The following is a 20831-nucleotide window of genomic DNA, read 5'->3' as shown; positions in this document are numbered from 1 at the left end:
AGCTGGATATGAAGATCAGGCAGTGGAGAAACACCTTATCTGGTTTTAGGTTAGCTCAAGGACTCGCAAACAAGCAAATCTCATGATTCAACCGCCATTCATCCCGAAAACTATGCCAAATTTCTGCTTCCTGCCGTGCAAGTCCTACAGGTGTGGGTAAGCTGCGGTCTCATCTCACTGTGGGGTCTGCTGTCTCTCTCCGCTTCCGTCCCTCGGCTACACAACAGACAGCTGTGGCAGATGGAGCCATATCCCTATCGGTCTCGTGAGGCTCCGGATTTTAAAATGTAAAAGAACAAGCTGCGATGGGGAGGAAGAGGCAATGTCACAAGGCAGCAGACGTCAGGGACGGCTGCCATGAGTGCACAAGGCTAATTCAAGCACTAACAGACTTCCCGTCCAAGACAAACCAACAAACCGCAGGCCGGCGAGGAGGCAAGTGGCTGCTTCTTGAACACGTCTGTAACCAGGGGACAGAATTTAAATGAGGCCCGGCTTCCAAGAACCAGGCAGATCAGACTTGATATGGGTTATTAGCTGCCTTTCTGAAGAGAATCCAACATAGAGGCAAGCTGGGCAACTCCATTAGCATTCAGGGATGAATCATCCAAACCTGTAGGGTTGCTTCCTACCAGTAAGAGCGACAGGTAAGGGAACGTGTTCTATTCCCTCTTTACCAGGCGGAGGAAGATATTAGTTTCTTTCAAACTTGGCGATGGTTTTAACTAACAGGCAGTGCACAGCGAAGCTGAGAGGAAGAAGAGAAGGATTAGCCTGATAGTTGCTTTTCACTGAAACTCTCCACAGCATAAAGGGTTTCTCTGACAGCTTGTGACTCACTTTGACCGCGACAGGCAAATTACCCAGGGTTTCACTTGAAAGGAGCAAGATCAAAAGAGCCACCATGGCCTCGTCTCCAAAGCAGAGTCAATGTGCTTTTCTGCAAAATGGGTTTATACTGCCACTGTTTCCCTCACGTTAGAGTTAGAGCACGTTAGAGCTGAAGGACCGCTTTGAGACAAAAGGCAAAACCTCTCACTCAAAATATAATAGGTTTTAAAATTATACCTAAAGAACAACCTGCCAATTGTATTTTAGCTGATGTACTTTAACAAAACCAAGTGACTGAGGAACAAGAGTATGGGAGGAGATCAATCAATATACCAATAAAAAGTGCACTCTGTTGACAAGATAGGCTACTAAACCACAAACACTTTGAGGTCCCCATCATATACATTAGGGATGGGACACAATGGTCAACTACTGAATTTGCCCTAAAAATAACTAGACGAATAACCCTAGATTTTTTAAAGTTAAATTTACTTCAGTTAGATATTTTACTGCTGCTGCCGTGTTTGCCCACACGTGTCGCTGCTTTCACAGTTTTTTAAGCATCCTGCCTACTGCTCCTCAAATTAAAAATACTTTTAAAATGTCTTAAGACCACTGAATTCTATCCATTCCACATTGTCTAGCTCAAATCCAGCAACTAGGTTATTCTGCAGAGTTTAGCTCCAATCCTAATTAAACACACCTGAACCAGCTAATCAAGGGCGTCTGGCATACTAGAAAATTCACTGGCTCTCCAGGAGCAGGATTGGACACCCCTGATCTAACAGTTTGTGAAAGTAAAATTGTGTCTTATTTAAAGGCCCACTGAGAAAAAATTCCAACTGGGGACAGGCGAACCTGAATCTAATTATACAGGACAGATGTGTCAGTGGTCAATTTAAAAATATATATATATATATATCTATTGTTTCATCAGTAAGAACCTCAAAACCTCAGTGTTGTCAGTAAAGGGATGACCATCTGTTTAGTTGACAGTCAACATCTGACAACATCCTTCCTATTTTCAGTTTGAGATGCTGTGAATCTTGAGGGTAAAGACTATTTCACATCTCAGCCATTACCTGGCAAAAATAGAAATCCTTCCATCTGCTTGGCCAAGACACGCCGGCACAGTAATGTGTCGCATGAAATAGATTGTCCGGAACCTGACATAAAATCGATCTTGCTTAGGTCATCCATCTACTGCTTCACGATCCATCTCCCGCCTCTTCCACACTGTCTAGACCTCCTCTTCCCACTTGGTGCTTTTTCGATTTTCACCCTTCTGCACTCACTGCTACATACAACCACCCCGCCAATCCCCACTGTGGCTGCAGGGTGGATGTACCTGCAGAAAAAACTGTTCTCAGACTATCAATTACCTCTTCAACAGACACGCAATTGGCCCCCCTCTCAAACAGGTTCTGCAACACTGCCAACAGAATAACATGCACAAACATGCTTCACGAGCAACACCCACATTTACTTATGAATAACAGGCTGTTTGCATCACTGCACAATGTACATATATGTATGAAATAGTCAAGATACAACACACCAAATGTATGTAAATTTAATTAACAAGAATACAGATATGTGAGCTAAAGCAAATAAATGTGTCTCCAGGCACCCTTTGTTTGGGGTTTCTCAATGGATCTAACATGAGCATGAGAGACCAATAAATAAAAGCAGCTCACTGTCAGGTCAGCAAATGGCAGAGATGTCTTGGTGTCACACTGGGCTGATTTTAGTTTGCGGAGACAGGGAGTTGTCCACATCCCAACTGTGGTGTTGACATGGTTTAGTGTCTTGTAGCCCAAAATGTCAATGTTAATTAGGATCTGATTATCCAGTTGTGTTTGAGGATGTCACATGTCATTAAGTGACAGTCCCTCCCATCAACATAAAGTCCAAAATGGAATAAAGAATTAAAAAAGGAACGTAATTGCAGAAGTAAGAATCAACTGTAAATATAGGGGCTTTCGCACCGGAGGAACTTTTTCATAGCTCCTATAACAATTAGCGGAAGTACTCGCTTTGGGAACTGGGAACGATTTTAGTTCTAGGAACGCCTTTTGGGAGGACTAAATTAGCTCCTACTACAGAGTAGGGTCTAGGGTCTAGAGTAGGCGTAAACTTACGAGTCCTGACGAACAACGATTTTCGCCTTGGCTTGAACAACAACTTTATAAGAATGATGCATCTCTTTTTATAACAAGCACTCTTGACAATTTGTGAATAGATTGGCTGATGTAGGATGTAGTTTTCTAATCTATTTAAAATAAAAATAAAAACATTTTCAATGAGGAGTCCTCAATCCTCATGCGTGCTTATCGTTGTCGCAAGTGTGGTTATGTGGTGATGTTATGAAATTAGGGAAGGAAAATTAATTGTGGGTCCAAATATGGAATATATTGTTGCTCCCTATTTACATGATAGTTGCATTCCTCACAATCCCCATCTACTCATGCTTGCCATTGAAACTAGCTAAATCACTTAAATTTACTAGGAGAGTGGCCTCGCCATCAGCAGGAAGACTTACATGGCAACAAACTAAGGATTAGCAATCCCATTAGCAAGCCGAGTCCATCCACTGGTTTTTGAGTGAGGGATGTTTTAGCGAAGATAAGATTCATGGGGGGCACTGAGCTGAAAACACAACAATACTGTTCATCATGAATTGCATTGTGGGGGAACCCAGTTATTAATCCTCTCCAGTACATTCATCCAGTGCACGCCATCTGTCGGGTATGGCACCTTTGCACAAAACGCTCTACTAAATTATGAAACAATTTTGCATTCCTGGAGGCATAGAGTGTTTAAGGTAAATGTTGTGAGGTTTTTGTTGTCGGATGTCGTTGCCTCAATAATTCACACATAGATATACCAGGGAAAAAAAGACATCATGCTAACAAAATGAATTCATTCTCATTCGCATATCCAAAACAAGTCATCACATTCTGGGGATCTTGCTGTGTAAAGCATTCTGGGGCAGGGAAGAGGATGACTAAAGCAGGGGAAAGAGCCACTCATCATGAAAACTAATGCTGTTGATACCTAATGACATTGCTGTTGCACGGCGGGGTTGGGGGTGAATTCAATTGTCTAGTAAAGAAATGAAATGTTTTCTCGTTCACAAACAGAGTCATACACCCTAAAGGTAATATAAAGCAAATGAACAAACAGCTCTGACAGGTATTATCCTCTTGCTATTATTGGTTGTGGCTCGCAAGGTGTGTGAGCTTTGGCCAGTATTGTCTATACCTGTAATAATGGGGCTGGTCTTGAAAAGGCTTCGGAAAATTCTGTTCGACAAACCTCCTAAAGGCTTTGCCTTATACAAAGAAGAGACTCATTGCATCAGTTTGTGACGGCTGCCATTTGTCATGAAAGAGATCAATATAAAACTACCAATGGTATACTTTTAGCAAGTTTTAGATTTATAAGGAATAATAAACCCTACCAAAAGGTACAGGACATGAAAACCTACGTATTTCCATATGATCCATTCAGACCTAATTTTTCAAGTTTACCTCTGGCGTGACATGTAATTTTGACATGAAGTTCAGCAGTCCACTCAAACCTCTTATATAAAGTCTCAAGTCAGGTAAAGACCTCTAAATATCCCAGACAGACTACTCAGTGACCATTATTACAAACATTTAGAGTCCCACCAAATGGAGGTTGTTTCAATCAGCAGATCCATAACAAGATGATTTAGGAGTGAAATGAGTTCCTGTGTACGCAGTACACTTTAATAAAGAGGATTTGTGTGGTTATTCCAGATCCATCTCTCGTACTATTACATGTGTCATAAAATTTAATGTGTACTTTTAATAGCAGATTTGACTTTTGCTGTTTGGATGAATATTAACAGGCGTAAAATACCGATATTTGAGTGGTGAGCACTCAAAGTTAGAGATGCATGTTTGTGAATGCTAATTACAGCAAGGCTCTCAGAGAGAAATTATTTGAATAGCAGAGGTAATCACACCCTGTTCAATGAAGTGCCGATGACAAAAATAGGAGCTTTGCTTAAACAAGACACGTTTGAACAAAACATTCTTTGAACGATCGATAAGAACTTATATTGCTCTTCATCTGAGAATGTGTGGCTAATCACCAAACTATGAGGTCAGTGTTACTACAGCTGAGATGTTTTTCACACGCAAACGCAGCCCTCAGATCACACAGGCACCGTTCCAGCACTGTCCGAACACATCACTGGAGCAAAACTGCACCGTCTCGCATGGTGTCTGCCAGGGACACCGAGCAAAAATGTACGACAGGGTTCAATAATAAAGACTGTCCGCTGGCCAGAGGCCAGTGAGAGAGCGACTCTCATTTGACTTGACATTTGTTGATCTTGTGCATTTCATGATTATTTAAAAAATAAAAAAATAAAAAATACACTAAAAATGTAAACTGATTAATTTATGATATTAATGCATATATTAAATTGAGGTTTATTAAAATTGCAATAACGACTTAATCTTGGAAGTATTTATTTGGAATAAAAAAAAAATTGTGTGCCAAGTGTTTATAAATATAGCTGTCATATATTATAGCTGTATAAATTTCAGCTGTTGAAAATGTTAAAATAAACTGAAAATGAATCAAATATATGTAAAAAAAAAAATAATGTAATATGTTATTTACTATTTATTTATGAAAAATGTAAACATATTTTTTAGCACATGAAGTTAAATAAAAATAAAAATAAAAATTTGTTGGCCAGTGAAAAGGTTGGCATCCGGGCAAACAGAAAATATTCTTATTGTGGACCCCTGTGTGGGGACTCAAACACTCACTTTGCCTCATTTCCCAGAGATTCACTGAATGACTATGCTGTCATTAACCACTAGACATTCTCAAACCATGAGGGAAATGTGCAACGCCGAAAAAAAGAAACTCTTAAGTGTATATTAAGACATGAAACAGAAAAAATGGCAAGGAATTCCTTTAAATGTATGCCAGATTTTACTCACCACACATATTTAGCCTATTTAAACCAGTTAATGAGGGAGAAAATTTCAATGTCACTAATCTGGGAAAACCGGTTTACATTATTTGTTTTAGGTTACAGTAATAGCAACGATGAATACATTTAATTATACAAAATTATCATTCTGAATTCCGCTTATTAAACTACACTTTACTCATAAATACAGACAACAAAGTAGCACTGAAACTTTTTCAACATAATTTGACATTCCAGCGGGACCAGCAAATTAATTCACTTAGCTAAATAAATAATGCAAATAATTATATGTGTGTTATTATACATATTCCTTCACCCAAAACTTAACCTGGCACCTTCAGAAAACAGAAAAACATCACCACTAGAACATTATTCGCCACAATGTTTGTTGAGAACTTCACTCTTTGCCAAGATCCCACACTCTACTGAGAAGAGCAGCTGGCGACACGACTGTGACGGAGTTGTAAAAGAAGAATTTCAGGTCACCAGCCTGTATGTGGGAGGTCAAGAGTGACAGACGAGGGGGTCGGTCACTACAGATAAGACCAAAAGATCCCGTTGGGCTCCTGTTTTCTATTTTTTACTCTATGCAGAGGTGGGCAAGTAGATGCAAAGATCAGAGTAGTTTTGATTCGAAAAACTTTTCCTTTAAAAAGCTTTTATCAGGCTCTGTTCTCCACCCCCCACCCCGTTTAAGAGTTGCAAGTCTGTGCCGGTAAATGATTAACAAGCGCATGAGAGAGTAATGGTTCAGATTTTGCACAACTTTGAGACAGCAACTCTCGGTTCTCTGAGGCACAGCCCCAGGAGGTCTCAGCTTTTCATGCTAAACAAAGCAAGACAGACGTGCTATCTTTACACTCTGTTCCCTTCCCAACTTTCCAATTTTAGAAAACTATGGGAAAAAGGGATCATCCAGTTGCTTCTTTCTCTCTGATAAAGCAGCACCTAAAGTTGAGCAAGGAATATGTTGTGCAACCCTCACTTTGCTCGTTGTATTGAGCTACCCCACATAAATGAAAGAGCCAAATGCACATTAATTTCACAGGGATGTGTTTAAAAAGCATTCATAAAATATATCTCAAGCAGACAATTTCCATCCATCTACAATAACATCTGGAGTTATGAGGGAGACAGCAGTTTCAACATAACGTTACAACTTACAACAAAGCCTATAATTTTCTTCTGTCACCTTTAATCAATGGTGTAGTCTCTCCTGAGCTGGCACAGAAAAAAAAAAAAAAAGGGAAAAAAAACCTAGCCGGGCCAGAAACCATCCAGAGAGCCAAGACAGGATCATGCAGGGAGATAAAGACAACTGGAAAAACGGGTTGTTAGGCCCAAGACTTCATGTGGTCTCACAGCGGGGACTCTCACGTTATATCAGTGGTAGCTAGGGGACACTCGACGGCTCTCTATTCAGAGTCCCCTGAAAAAAAGAAAGCCAAAGAAGGGCTCTCACCAGACTGGGGCAATGTGCCAAAGAGGTAGCCAACAGAACCAGAATAAAAGTATTGTTTTGGTTTAACAAGTGACAATAAAAGGACAAAAGAGACAGAAAAAGTGCTCTGGGAGGAGCTGAAGAAAACCTACGCAATAGTCAACTAAAGTTAGGACAAAGTTAAGGAATTACTTACTCATTTTTGGCCAGTAGCCTATATTTTAAAAATCACCAGTTTTGTGATCATTTGACTTTTTATTCATTATATTTGACTTTTTATTTATTTATAGAGAAACAAAAGAAGCACAACATAACTTAGATTACAGTAAGCTTTAATTTAACTTACCCATAACACTACGAAATTACAAAAATATCCACAGGATATGTGAGAAATAGTAATCCTTTACTTAAATCCTGAAAGCTTTCTTCTTCCCTTGACTGTTCTTCCCAAGAGTGAGCACCACGATATTCAAATCCGTACGCACGTATCATCCAGGTGGGGAGATCCTTGTTAACGGCTTCAAGTGGAACAGACAACACAGAGCTATTTTTTCCCTTGCTATTCAATCCAGTAAGTGTAAAACTGACGTCAAACGAGTCCTGTCTTTATCCACAGTTCATAAATGTTAACTTGTTTCAGTAGTTTCCCCAGTGGCGTGGTAAACTCTTGTTGATTGTGGAGAGAGTTGATTGCAGTCCTTCCTGAGGGAAGCTTCTTCACACTGTGAGCCGGGAGTGGGCGTCAGTCTGGGTGGAGCCAGTGTGATGTCAGAACAGGGGCTCTCCGAGTACTTTCCTGACAAATGGACTGGAGGGTTGTTTTCACTCACCTGTGTGCAAAGGTTGTACGTGCGCTCGCCTGTGTGTTCTCTGACTCATCAGGAACCTTGCTGGGACGTAAATGTTAATGATTAATCACATTATGAGGGGAAATCATGATTTGATTTAACGTCATGTGGTGAGAATTTGGATATAAAATGGTGCATCTGAACTTTAAACTGTGTCAACACAGAAAGAAAGAAAGAAAGAAAGAAAGAAAGAAAGAAAGAAAGAAAGAAAGAAAGAAAGAAAGAAAGAAAGAAAGAAAGAAAGAAAGAAAGAAAGAACAACTAATGAAAAAACAAAACAGCAATATTGAATGAAAAAAAAAATCTAAAGAGAAGAACAGAAGCAGCAAATGAATAAATGAAAAAAGAAAGGACAAAAGAGTGCAACAGAAGTAAGGGAAAATGACAGAAAGAAAGGGTGACAGGAGGAAAGAAAAAAAAGAAAAAATAAAGAACAGAAAAGAACAAATGAGCAAACAAACAAACACCCAAACAAAGATTGAAATGGTGAAAGAAAGAACAATTGGATGAAAAGAGAAATAAAAGAATGAAAAAAGAACAAGAAAATGAAGCAAGAAGCAAGAAAGAACAGAAAAGTACAAACAAGAACAAACAACCAACCAAAACAGCAAACAAACAAAATACTTGAAATAGTGATAAAGAACAAAAGAACAATCTAACAAAAAAGAACAGAACAAAAATAACAGAAAAGAAAAAAAGGGCAAAAGAAAGGGCAAAAGAAAGGGCAAAAGAAAGAAAGAAAGAAAGAAAGAAAGAAAGAAAGAAAGAAAGAAAGAAAGAAAGAAAGAAAGAAAGAAAGAAAGAAAGAAAGAAAGAAAGAAAGGCTAACAAACAAACACTAAATTGATTTTTCGAAGTTGTAAATACCTTTTAAGTTTAATTTCAGTATTTCTACTTTAAAATGTCATATTTCATGAAATGTTACTTGCAGATTATTTTAGATCTACCTGCAATTTCTGACTGAAAATGGTTTCTAATCTACACCTTTTTTTTCTTCTTTTTTTTACATTAAAGAGCAAACAAACAAGAAAAACTCATAACAAAGGTTGTTTACACTTTATTCTAGAAGTAGAATGATTATAGTATTAAACCTGTACATTTCCAGGACAGAAGACAAGATTCCCCACACAGAATTCCCTTTAATGCCCTAATCTGAAACAGATATGACTATTAGATTACAGTGAACCTCAGTGGAACATTTTTAATCCCTGTTCGTAACGCAGCACTAAAGTGATGAAACACGAGAAACATCCTATGCACTCTATTGAATTTACCACATAATGTTTACAAATGACACCGAGGTTGGGCTACGAATAATCATTATCCATCACTTTAAGGACAAGTTTGTAATATTCTAACTCAGTCACAGTCTATTTTTATCCCACATACTAGTTTTCATTTCCCAGATAATTATATAGATGCATAACATTCCATTTGTGCATGTAGATTAAATATCGACTTGACGTAATCAATAATAACATTTTCAAACATTCAAAATGACTGCATCTACTATATAGCTTACATGCTACAGTATCTCAGAGTAGCTTAAAGGGATAGTTGACCGAAAATTAACTTCTGTCATCATTTACTCCCCATCTTTTTTCTGCAGAACACAAAAGATGACTCCTTGTATGGACAAAAAAAAAAGGTCTTTTATACATTCGTTTAAATTCTGCTTCTTGTCACATGAACAATATCTAGGGATGAGAAACCAGGACAAGCTATTGCTCTGAGAGTTTCAGGCTCCTCTGTAGGAAAGACGTTGTGAACATTAGAGACTGCTTTCTAGGGCATAATTACACTTATATCCACAATGGTCCCTCTGCTGTGCATCCTCCAGAGAAAACCCAGTCGAACTGTATCTATGTGGCATCGGGAAGGAAAGCTGAAGGATTCATCCATCATACGTTGAAGAGGTTAGAGGGCAGACATTGGGGTGACCGGAGAAAGAGGTCATGCCTCACCACACCTGTTGCCCTTCCTGACCTACTTTCTCCAGGGGCTTTTCAGCCATCACATGCCAAGATAAAAGAACGATTGAAATAGCCCGCGGGCTACAGCCTTGCCTCGTGAGCCGCTAATTTTGGCGGACGACCGTTTGAAACAGCTTTAGCTTTTACGTTGAAGTCGTTAGCACAGACAGAGAGCCCAGCACATCTGTCAATTACTTAATACCCACCAGAGCCCTCCCTGTAATTTAAATCATTTTACTGACAACTTAACCACAATTCAAGCGTTCAGATGGGTTACTCTACCAACAGGGAAACACAATTGTGCTTTTTTAAGAGAGCTTGTTTGAGATACAAAGCTTTGAGAACCTTTCCAGTGATCATTGCCCAGCTCTATTTTACGCACTGGTAATATCTAAACATCAAAACAAACCACGTATTCATGGGGATTCATTAACTACCCTGAACAATGATTATCTAACCTTTTCTCCAAACCTTATATCACATGGACACATGCACCACAACAAGCTTAGTGAAAAATAACATTTGAAATGGCTTGCGATACGAGAGATTTGTCAGTGATAAACTTGCCCTCATGAAATACTAGAAAGTAGTAAAATAAAAACTATAAAAATAGATGCATAACTATAAAAATAACTTCTTTTAGAGCATCCCATTTTTAGCTCAGCAACATGCTGATGTCAAACTTTACTGAAATCTATAGTGAGTCGAGTCTGCCATGCAGTGCATTTTGAGAGATGTCAATAATAAACGTTTCATAAAATACTGGAAATTATCAATACAAATGCTTTAGTTTAATTGGAAATTAATCATTTTGATCATATCATTGATCTCATATACTTTAGAGCATCACTGTTAGCTTAGCAACGTAAAACATTGAGCCAAAGTGTGCCATGCAAAGTTACTATTTCTTTTCCCATGTGTTGACTGACAGGTCTCCTGTCCGCATGTTGAGAGAAATCAGGAGTAAGGGCGTGTGTCCACCAAAGTGTTTTTTTACGCGGCTGGCATATTTTTTCAATGGGAATTGGCGTTTTTAAAACGCCATGAGCGTAACGAGGCGTTGAGCGTTTTTTTCACGATGAATCGCTGAGCGCTCTGCGTTTTTTACCGGTGTGCCTTAAGTCCACAAGACCATTTGTCATTTAAGGTCGCGAGCTCCCCCCCTTTGCAGCCGATATGCACCCTTAATGAGCACTTTTGCAGAGCTTTTCAGCTGACTTCTTCCACACAGTCATACTGTCAAGAAAGTGTGGACTAGATTGCGAGGGCCAAATGTTGAATTTGGGACAGGGACTAAGAGTGTTGAACTTTCTACTCCTTTGTCCTATTCTTCTGCAAACCAGAATGGTAGCACATCTCAAAGGTTTGTTTGAGCTGCGCCCTCTACTGTACAGGAATGTTCTATTTCCTTCAGATTCATATCACTTTTAGTGTGGAAGGGTCTTTACATTTGTTAAAACAAACAAGCAAGCCCAGCCCATGTGAGAAAAAGTAACATAACATTACTTTCCATAAAAAGTAGGTAACTATAGCAATTAAGTTACTTTTTTTTAAAGAGTAATGCAATATTGTAATGCATTACTTTTAAAAGTTACTTTCCCCAAATCTGGTCCTCATCATAGCCGCATTATACTGGAACATTATGCCTCGAATCAAAACATGAGTATCATCTGTTGTAGACTGACTGTTTATAGTTACGTTGTACACTAAAGTATAATGTAACAATGCTAAACAAAATTTGCATGTCCTATTTGTGCATGCATAATTTGTGTGAATGATGAAATCAAAGGCAACTGCAAGCCCGGTAATTTGCATTTGTGTGTACAAGTATATGCAATGTCTGCTGAATTTAAAATGGAAAAGCAAGTACCGTTTGACATTACATTTTTAATGTCCCAACAGGTATGACCCTGCCGTACTGAAAGAAAAGCAAAGCTCCCGTTAGCCATTTCACCTTCTTATCACCGTACTCCCACCCTGCCAATGAAAATACAAGCCTGTCAGTTGGTCCTTGTAGGTGGGATTTTTTAGAGTAAGGGGGAAGTGACAGTCCAGAATAATTTGCAACTCATATTTTATAAATCATTATGTCTATATAGACAGACAGAGAGAGAGAGAGATGGGCAAATTCTCCGTATATGAAAGAAGTGTAAGATCTAACATCTTTGTCCATCATATATAAGATTCTCATTAAAAGTATTTCATTATTTAAGTCACTAGTTTGAGAAAATTACATTTCTGCATGGTCAAGTAATATATAAAGCCTTTTGGGGTTGAATTTTCAGGAAAAACAATTGGCTTGTGATATTGTTTTGTATACCAATACTGTGATAAAAAAAAATACTCGTACTATAATGATGAGTGAATTTTGCTATACTGACTGTCTCTTATAAACGCAATATTTTTATTAATCTAGTCACGATGGTGAAGCGCAGGGCTGCCAACTTTTGAGTTTAGCTTGGAGTGAGATTTTTTTTTTGGGGGGGGGGGGGGGGGGGTGTAATTGTGATTGTCAAAACATTTGGTAACTAAATAGAATTTTATGAAGTTTAGTGACAACATGTTACAATGTTTACATTGTACAATGACTGGTATAGGATACAGTTTTTATTATTGCTTGACAAAAATTTCAAGATTTCAATTCCATTCTTGTGATTTGATTCCGATTTTGATTCAATATTGACTAATTTGGATGCATGTTTATTTTAAATTTTATTTAAAAAAATAATCTCACCTAATGCTGTAAACATAGAGGGCCCAATCTGCTGGTATTATTAAAGGTTAAAAATAACATTAAATTAAATATAAAGCAGTTTTTGTTATAATAAAAATTTTTTAATGACATAAGTAAAAATATAATAAATATGTAATATTGTGCTCAGCAAAATCTCCTCTCTAGCTATTTTTTCTATTCAATTAACATGCTATGGTCATTAAATGGCTTTCCTGAGGTAAATGTAACGTTGTGTGACATAATTGTTCTCCAGCTGTTATATTGACCTCTTTCCGTGGTTGAAAAACACTAATTGGTCGATATTATGTATACTTTCGGTAAGTTGTACTGCATCTTTAAATAAAAAAGTAACAGGTGATCGGTTCACGTGCACTTGAACTGAGGCGCTCAGCGATCTGTCACGTCACATTTACAAGCGCCAAACGTATTTTTGTCTGAATTTCGTAATAAAATTGACGGAATCTAAGAGCTGAGAATTAGTTTAATATTAAAAGTACCTCTTTTTTTCTGTGCGTGAGGAAATGGATGTGTGGCGTGAGAGCGTGTGAAAAGTGTCAATTGCGTGAGTCTCGCGCTCAATGCGTGAGTTGGCAGCCCTGGTGAAGCGTTTGCAGTAATCATCAGGGAACATATGTTTACAGACCAGGTCTAGTCTGCTTTCCTGTTAAAGTGAAGCAAAGTGAAGGTTGCAGGTCAGAATTACCTTCTTGTTTAAATTCATCCCCCTTTCTCAGGGCCTCAGGTGTAAACAAGAGTTGGGAAGCACCTGTTTAAGCGCGCACAGCTGTGAGACGGCTGCACATGCAGCGACTGAATCCACAGACGTTCAGTCTGATGAGGAGACTAAACCCACCTCCTCCACTCTGTATGCAAAGCGCTCCATCAATATCGAACCCCTCTACATTGTCCCATTACATCTGAATGTAGATACGGGGTCTTAGGGCGGGAACGGCACTCACTCGCTGGGTGGTTAAAGATAATGGAACTTCAAGCAGAGCGAAAGGGACTGACGCACTTAGTGACAAGAGGTGAGAAAAAAAACAGCACACAGAAGATAAGACTCTGTGCTTGGTAAACTGACCTTGTGTGTGTTTTTGTGTGTCTGAGTAAGTAGGAGAGGCACATGGAGTTCAGCAAGGCCATCTTCAGTACTTTCAATTCTGTGCACTTATGATGTTGTTATTAGGCTGTTATAAAAATAAATAAAAGAGAGACTCTGCGCCTAGATAGGCAGACAAACAACTCGTACTGTAGCAACTGATATTCTTTAGAACACAAATAGCACGTGCTTTGAAATACACCATATTTGCTCATTGCAACACTGTACTTTTTGAGCCAATCACCTGGAGCGCAAGAGTGATTTGCCACGACAATGACATCATGATGCTGATTGGTTGATAGCACTATAAGAACGAGTACATTTCCTGAGGTGTGGCATCAACTGCAGCACACAGGGTAAAAAAGCATTTAAGAGCTTTAATTTAAAGAATTAGAAATATAAAAGCTCTCCAAAAAGAAGAGAAAATTAAAATAATTTAAAGAATTAAAAATATAATAATAATAATTATTATTATTGCAATACGTTAATTAAAATAAATTAAAAATACACCAGTTAAACATCTACTGTACTAAAAAATAATAAGCTATATATAAGTTGTTGTATGTGTATGTTTTTAGGGGATGCATTGATATTAAAATTCTGTCCAATACAAATACATCTGTAATTATTTTCATGTTATGGTAAATAGGCCTAACTGATAAATGGCTGATATTAAAATACAATCCTCTTTTCCTTAACAAAAATGTAATAAAAACAATAGAAATGAATAAAATAGACCTAAAATCAATCATTCTAAATGCTACAAGTACATTTAGGCAGCACAAACTTATTTGATAAAATTCATAAAGTATGACAAATTGATATTTTACATTTAACAGTGTTTTATTAAACTATTCATGTTATTAAAGATGAGATGGCAAAGGTAATGTAAATGTAAAACAGAGGAAATGAGCACGCACAATTAAATATCAAACATCAAGATTTAGTGAATTGATGACGTTAGTGTTAGACGAAATGTAACTACCGGTATGCAAATAAGCAAATAAGCAAGTGTAGTTCTCCTCTGTGATACTATAATTAAACGTAGGCAAGGAGATGCTCATGTTATTGAGAGTAATTTTACTGTTCTATCTGATTTGCCCACATCCAGCAAAATAATAAATCAGAAACTAACTCAGATAACTACCCTGTTAATTTGATATGACATAAACCGTTGCAATTTTACCTGCAATACATCTAATTTGTGATCATATTTCAAATTCCACAGTCCACCAATCACGTTAGAGCATCCAACAGTAGTACTACAGGCCTGCTAGCGATAAAACTGCAGTCAGAGTGAACACAATATAAGAGAGCCGAACTACACCGCTGTTTTCCATTGCTATTAAAAAATTATAAACAACTCACATTCTTTATTACATTAATCCGGACATCTCACGGGGCACATTCTCTGAGGGGAGAGGCAGAGCGTGCCGCTGAATGTGGCAGACAAATCATTTTTATCTGGGACCCCGGCGGGTATTGACAAACCAGGGATGCATTTAGATAGCCCAATTAAAATGAGGAAATGAACCGACATCAGGCACTTTGAAAACGCTGCAGCCCTCTCGTCCTCCGACTCTTCAAAGGCCAGACTCGCCACGAAGAGCGACGAGGGGGGAGAGAGAGGTGGTGCAGGGGGGCTTCAAAGGGAAGAAATTCTCCTCCACGGGCGAGCAACTGGAGGCAGAAGCAAACCAACGAGCAGAAACCCGAGGCAGATCATGAGGCAAGGCAGAGCTTTTCAGATCGACTGCGCGCCAGGGCTCCGCGCTAACTTGTGTCCAAGTTTAAAATAGGGGCGCTGTTAACAAAGTTCAGTTAACCGTAACGTTAATGTGTCATTACAGCACACATTTGCATAAGCTAGCATTTCAAAACTGAATACAGAATTACTTCAGAATCCAGAAACATAAGATTGACTTGAAATGGGAGATACGAACAAAAGTAATTTTACATCAATACAATGGTATCACAAATAATTTACATTAAACATTTAATATTTTACATGCAGAAATTTCAAATAATCACTAATCTGGTATATATTTTGAGTGATATTAAACAGCAGTATTTAAAAAAAACAGCATTTATTTAAAACAAGACTTTTTTGTAACATTATAAAAAGAACTAAATTTACCGACCCAAACATATAAACGTAGTATTATTGTAGTTAATGATCATTACATAATGTTTGTTAATGTTAGTAATGAACGAATAATTTGTTTTATTGTTATATTCATTTTGTATTGGGTCGTACACAAAGGATGTTGTTTGTTCAAAAATAGACAACAGAATGGAGCAAAACAGGATGTGCTAAAAAGTTAACTTGACACTCCATCTTAAAAATACAGCATTAATGACGTGAGAAGTTGAAAATAAACTGGGATACTGCATGCGACAGAACAAACTGTGCACAAAGATCAACCTAACAATTTATAAAAAGTGCTGACAGTATGAAAGAAACCGTATCAAACTGCTCTGATGGATGGAAAGAAATGAAAAGCAAATAAGGTACTTCGGAATTTCGGACAAGTGTCAGGTCACTTAACCCCATGTGGCCAAATACTGTTTCACATTCACACACATTACACTTTAGAGTCCTGCGCAGTAGTGGCAGTGATGGCAGAGGACTGAGATCTCTTTTAGGAAGATACTCCTCTCTGGACTCACACTATTTGTTGTAATTTGCAGCTTTGGTGCTTCAACAAAGCCTGTAATTGGACACATTTATGTAGCGGCATGCATTGGCGAGCGGATGCATTAGATCTTGTTTGAAAATAATCATGTATATTTGTGAAATTCATGTAATCAGCAGTTAAATATTCTGGACATATTACTCTGAAGTGGACTGAGAATATCTGTTTTTTTATGGACTGTGCGACCCATTGCTCTGTGGAAAAGCATCTCCATTTTCTGTTCTTCATGCACCAGATTAAGTTATCCCAAAAAATGAATATTCTGTCCTTAGCATTTGGGTGAAATATCCCTTTAAATGAGGCCATCCTTAAAAATATTCTTGTTTGCCGTAACCCGAATGACCCTGTCAATTTAGCACCGACCCAATTATTTATTTATTTTCCCTTTTAGTCCGACCGACTTGCCGGTTGTAAACTTGCGTTAAGATTTTTTTTTAACTCTTCAAACAACTAATACAAATGCAATAAAATAATAGTTCTAAAGTATTGTGAATATAAATTGCCTAGACCTAGATACAAACATAAGCTACGTTCTTTCTTTTAAATAAAAATGCCCGCGTCATCTATGATTATGTTTACACCATTGGTTTACGCATCACATACGGCCTGTAGGCTAAGTTCGCTTCGTTTCATTCACTGTCAATGGTTCGCGCTTGGTAATGATGGCTGCGGCTTTACTCTAAAGATTATTTCATTTTTATATGTTGTTGAATATGGTTTATTAAAAAATAAACATGTGAGAGCGTGTTATAGGCTATATGTCATGTTATTGTCAGATATGACGACGCTACTGCAACACGCATCGCCGCAGATGAAGCTGAGCATCAACGTGCTATCGCAAATCAAAGTGAAAATAAGTCGCAGACGCTTAACACACAATCATCTTCATTAAATGTAAAGAAACAAAATGATCTTACCAGGGCTGTTTCCGCTTTCTCTTATTGCGGGCTTTGATTCAAAAATTTTAGCTGATGATCAATAAAATAATGCGTCTCATAACTGTTGCTTTCGGTGACGTGCACTCCTAAATCTGCATATAGCGGGAATTGAAGATCGGATTTATATCCGCAAAAAACACACACATTTAGCCTATGTAACCAGGTGTAAATGGAATCGTTTTGATAAATCAGATTGCAATCCGATCTGAGAAAACGCATGAAGTGGCCTGGTGTAAACAGCCCCTAGACATCGGTGAAAAATGTTCTCTCTCTCTCTCTCTCCCCCCCCACCCCGATTTTTTTTTTGTATAAAAAAAATATACTTTTTTTTTATATTATTTTTTATATATATAAAAAATGATATACCTACCTACCGACCCTTTTTTTCTTTTTTTTTGCTGTTACTGCAAACCAAAATATTTTTAAGGATGGCCTGAATGAATAGCGAATTAGACACTAAGTGCTCTTCTACGAGAATCTCAGTCCAGAGGGTCAGCAGGTCTCAGAAGTATCGGGATGGCTCTCATGAACAGGCCTGAAGAGGGGACACTGTTTTTACTGAGAGTCACTCCATTTCCTTCTCTGCTCTGATTCTCCTCCACAATACAACACAGCAAACCTTATAGACTAGAGCAATAGGCACTCCAGGACATTCACTCTAAAGAGACACTTTACATGAACAAGAACATTGCAGGTGTATATGCCAAAACATTTACATATACAAGACACCACCACTTGAAAGTTTGGTGTTGGTATGATTGTTTTGGTTTTTGAAAGAAGTCTCTAATGCTCATCAAGGCTCCATTTATTTGAACAAGAAAAGCAAACAAACAGTAAAAGCAGAAATGCTGTGAATTTATTACAATTTATAATAACAATATTTTTTAATTTAATATATTCCTGTGATGGTAAAGCAAAAAAAAAAAAAAAAAAAAAAAAAAAAAAAAAAAAAAACATTTATTTGAAACAAATCTTTTCTAACATTATAAATATATTACTGTCATTTCTGATCAATTTAATACAATACATCCTTACTAAATAAAAGCATTAATTACTTTTAAAAAACAACAACAATTCTTATTGACCCCAAACTTCTGAATGACAGAAATTTATGTGAAATTATATATTTTCAAAGTTAATAAGAAAAGAAATTAAATTTTAATGCAAGATAGCTAATGCAGAAACCTGTTTCTTTAGAACAACGTGAATCAATCAATCATTCAAAAGACCAGGAATGTGTATTAAAAAGTAAATACTCATTTTGATTTGTTTCTTGACCTTAATAGCACATTTCATCGATTAAAAAAGATGGAGGAACGTGAAGCAGATCACCTCATTAGCACGGCTCTGTGCTTGTTCTGTCAGTGTGAAGAAAATCAAAGATCAAGGCTTCAAATGTAGCCCTTTAAAGAGCTGCTCTGCTAAGTGCCATAAAAAAAGGTAGAAGAACACTGTTACAGACTGTTTCAAAACCCAAAACACAAGACCTCACCATCAAGAAGGTAATATTACACTGTGTTCCACAGTCAGAAGCGTCGTCGTCTTGTAATCACACGATAATGGATACGCTCACCCCTCAGGGAGACAACGCTCACAGTCAGTGGCCAGAACCAAACGAGATAAGCATCAGAAGTTATCTAATGATTGTTATTTTACTGGCGACCAAGGGGAAGAAAAAAAAAAACATGATCAATCAATCAATCAATCCTTGCTCTTAATTGATAAGTGTGTCTGATGGACATTTTGTTTCTCAAATCTCTACGTCTCTATGTCCTGTGCACTGGACTGTCGCGGTGAATAGTGTTATCACAAATTGCTGTATGATGAATAAGAGCACAAGTTACCACAAAAAAAAAAGTAAGAAAGAAAAAAAATCCACCCAAGTTATGGACTGAATTTATGGGGAAAATCATAACATCATACACAATATGCACAAAAAAATCAGTGTTTCCATTCCATGTGTTCAAGAACAAAAACCCTGTCATTTCAAAAGTATACTTCAATTAATACCTAAAATCATGTTTTACCAAGTTTTACTTTTATCCATCAAAGATGCATTAAATTGATCAAAGGTGACAATATAATTTTATTTTAGATTCAAATTAATCCTGAAAAACGTATATCACAGTTTCCACAAAATTATAAAGCAGCACGGTTGTTTTCGACATTGAGCGCTGAATCAGCATATTATAATAATTTCCATTTAAAATCATCTTTGCCATCAGTGTTTTTGAACAAATAACTGCAGCCTCATTTCAGTTTTTACTGAAATAGAATCGGTGTAAAATGCTTTAGTAGAAAAAATGCAATTATCAATCATTGTTGTCGAGCGGTGCTTTTTGGTATTTGCTTTGGTGGCGGATATAGAGAAAAACAACTCATAGCCTACTGTTGGTGTGCAAAGGAAATCTACAGTCATCTTCCCATCTATGTCACTCTTGCACGTACACGCTCAGACACACACAAATGAGAGAGCTGCCAAATGAGTGAGTAATCCATCATGGCTGCCATTTACCAGCCCTTCTTTTTAACAAAGCCTTGACGGATGGGAGGAGATAAGGGTCTGTGTGTGTTAGTGGAAATGTGAGCACAGTTCTTTCCAGGCAGACACACACACCTGCACAAGTAGCAGTGGAAGCTGTGAAAGTCACGTTCACTCATCAGTCTTCTGATGCCCGGTGAACGGTGGGGGGGTGTGAACTCATGCATAACCTATTCATACCCCTCCTCCCAAGGTCTCCTCCTCAAAGCACTGCAAACACACACAGAGTATGTGTGTGTGTACGTGAGAGAGAGAGAGAGAGCTGACCACACCACAATTGAGCACTGAAGAACCAGTGAAAACCTGTGTGAGCAACAAATGTCCCTTAAGGCAAGACAGTTCACTCAGCGGCCATCATGGTAACACTCCCCGTAAGGTTTTGAGCAAGAATGGATTCAATTTGTCAAGTGACATTAACCAAATTTCTATTTTCAAATAAATTATGTGTGTGTGTGTGTGGGGGGGGGGGGTGTTGTTCCACTGGTTGCACTGGTGCTACCAACTTTCTCAGTTGGTCACAGCAGCATATGATTTGGTCGCACCTTTTTTTGCTACATGTCATGGGATTAATCAATGCATGCTGATGAATAGTGGTCTTAATCTGCATAGTTTTGCACTGATGTAAAAAGACTGACAGTGACACAATAAGACCTCATGTTAGCAAAATGTTTTAATCTTTTAACTCTGCAAAAAAAAAAAAAAAAAAAAAAACTATTAAAACATCATCTATGTTTTTTAATGTTTGATT

At 37.7% G+C, this 20831-nt stretch overlaps 1 protein-coding gene across 9 annotated transcripts in view; it reads right to left on the bottom strand.

Moving 5' to 3' along the window:
* ptprfb (protein tyrosine phosphatase receptor type Fb) overlaps window positions 1-20831 on the bottom strand; it is a 196713-nt gene that overhangs the window by 123189 nt on the left and 52693 nt on the right. For 2 of the 9 annotated variants that reach the window (XM_084121074.1, XM_084121076.1), the window contains exon 1: window positions 7600-7984. The exons of the other annotated variants lie outside the window; for them this stretch is intronic. The gene's annotated coding sequence lies outside the window, so the exon portion shown is untranslated. Of the gene's footprint in view, window positions 1-7599; window positions 7985-20831 lie in introns of those variants that run through there. 9 annotated transcript variants of the gene reach the window in all.

The sequence above is a fragment of the Abramis brama genome (assembly GCF_963993115.1).
Source record: "Abramis brama genome assembly, chromosome: 7".
NCBI classification, from domain to species: Eukaryota; Metazoa; Chordata; class Actinopteri; order Cypriniformes; family Leuciscidae; genus Abramis; species Abramis brama.
The sequence above is the reverse complement of the archived record's forward strand: the minus strand, read 5'-3'. Positions and strand labels throughout refer to the sequence as shown.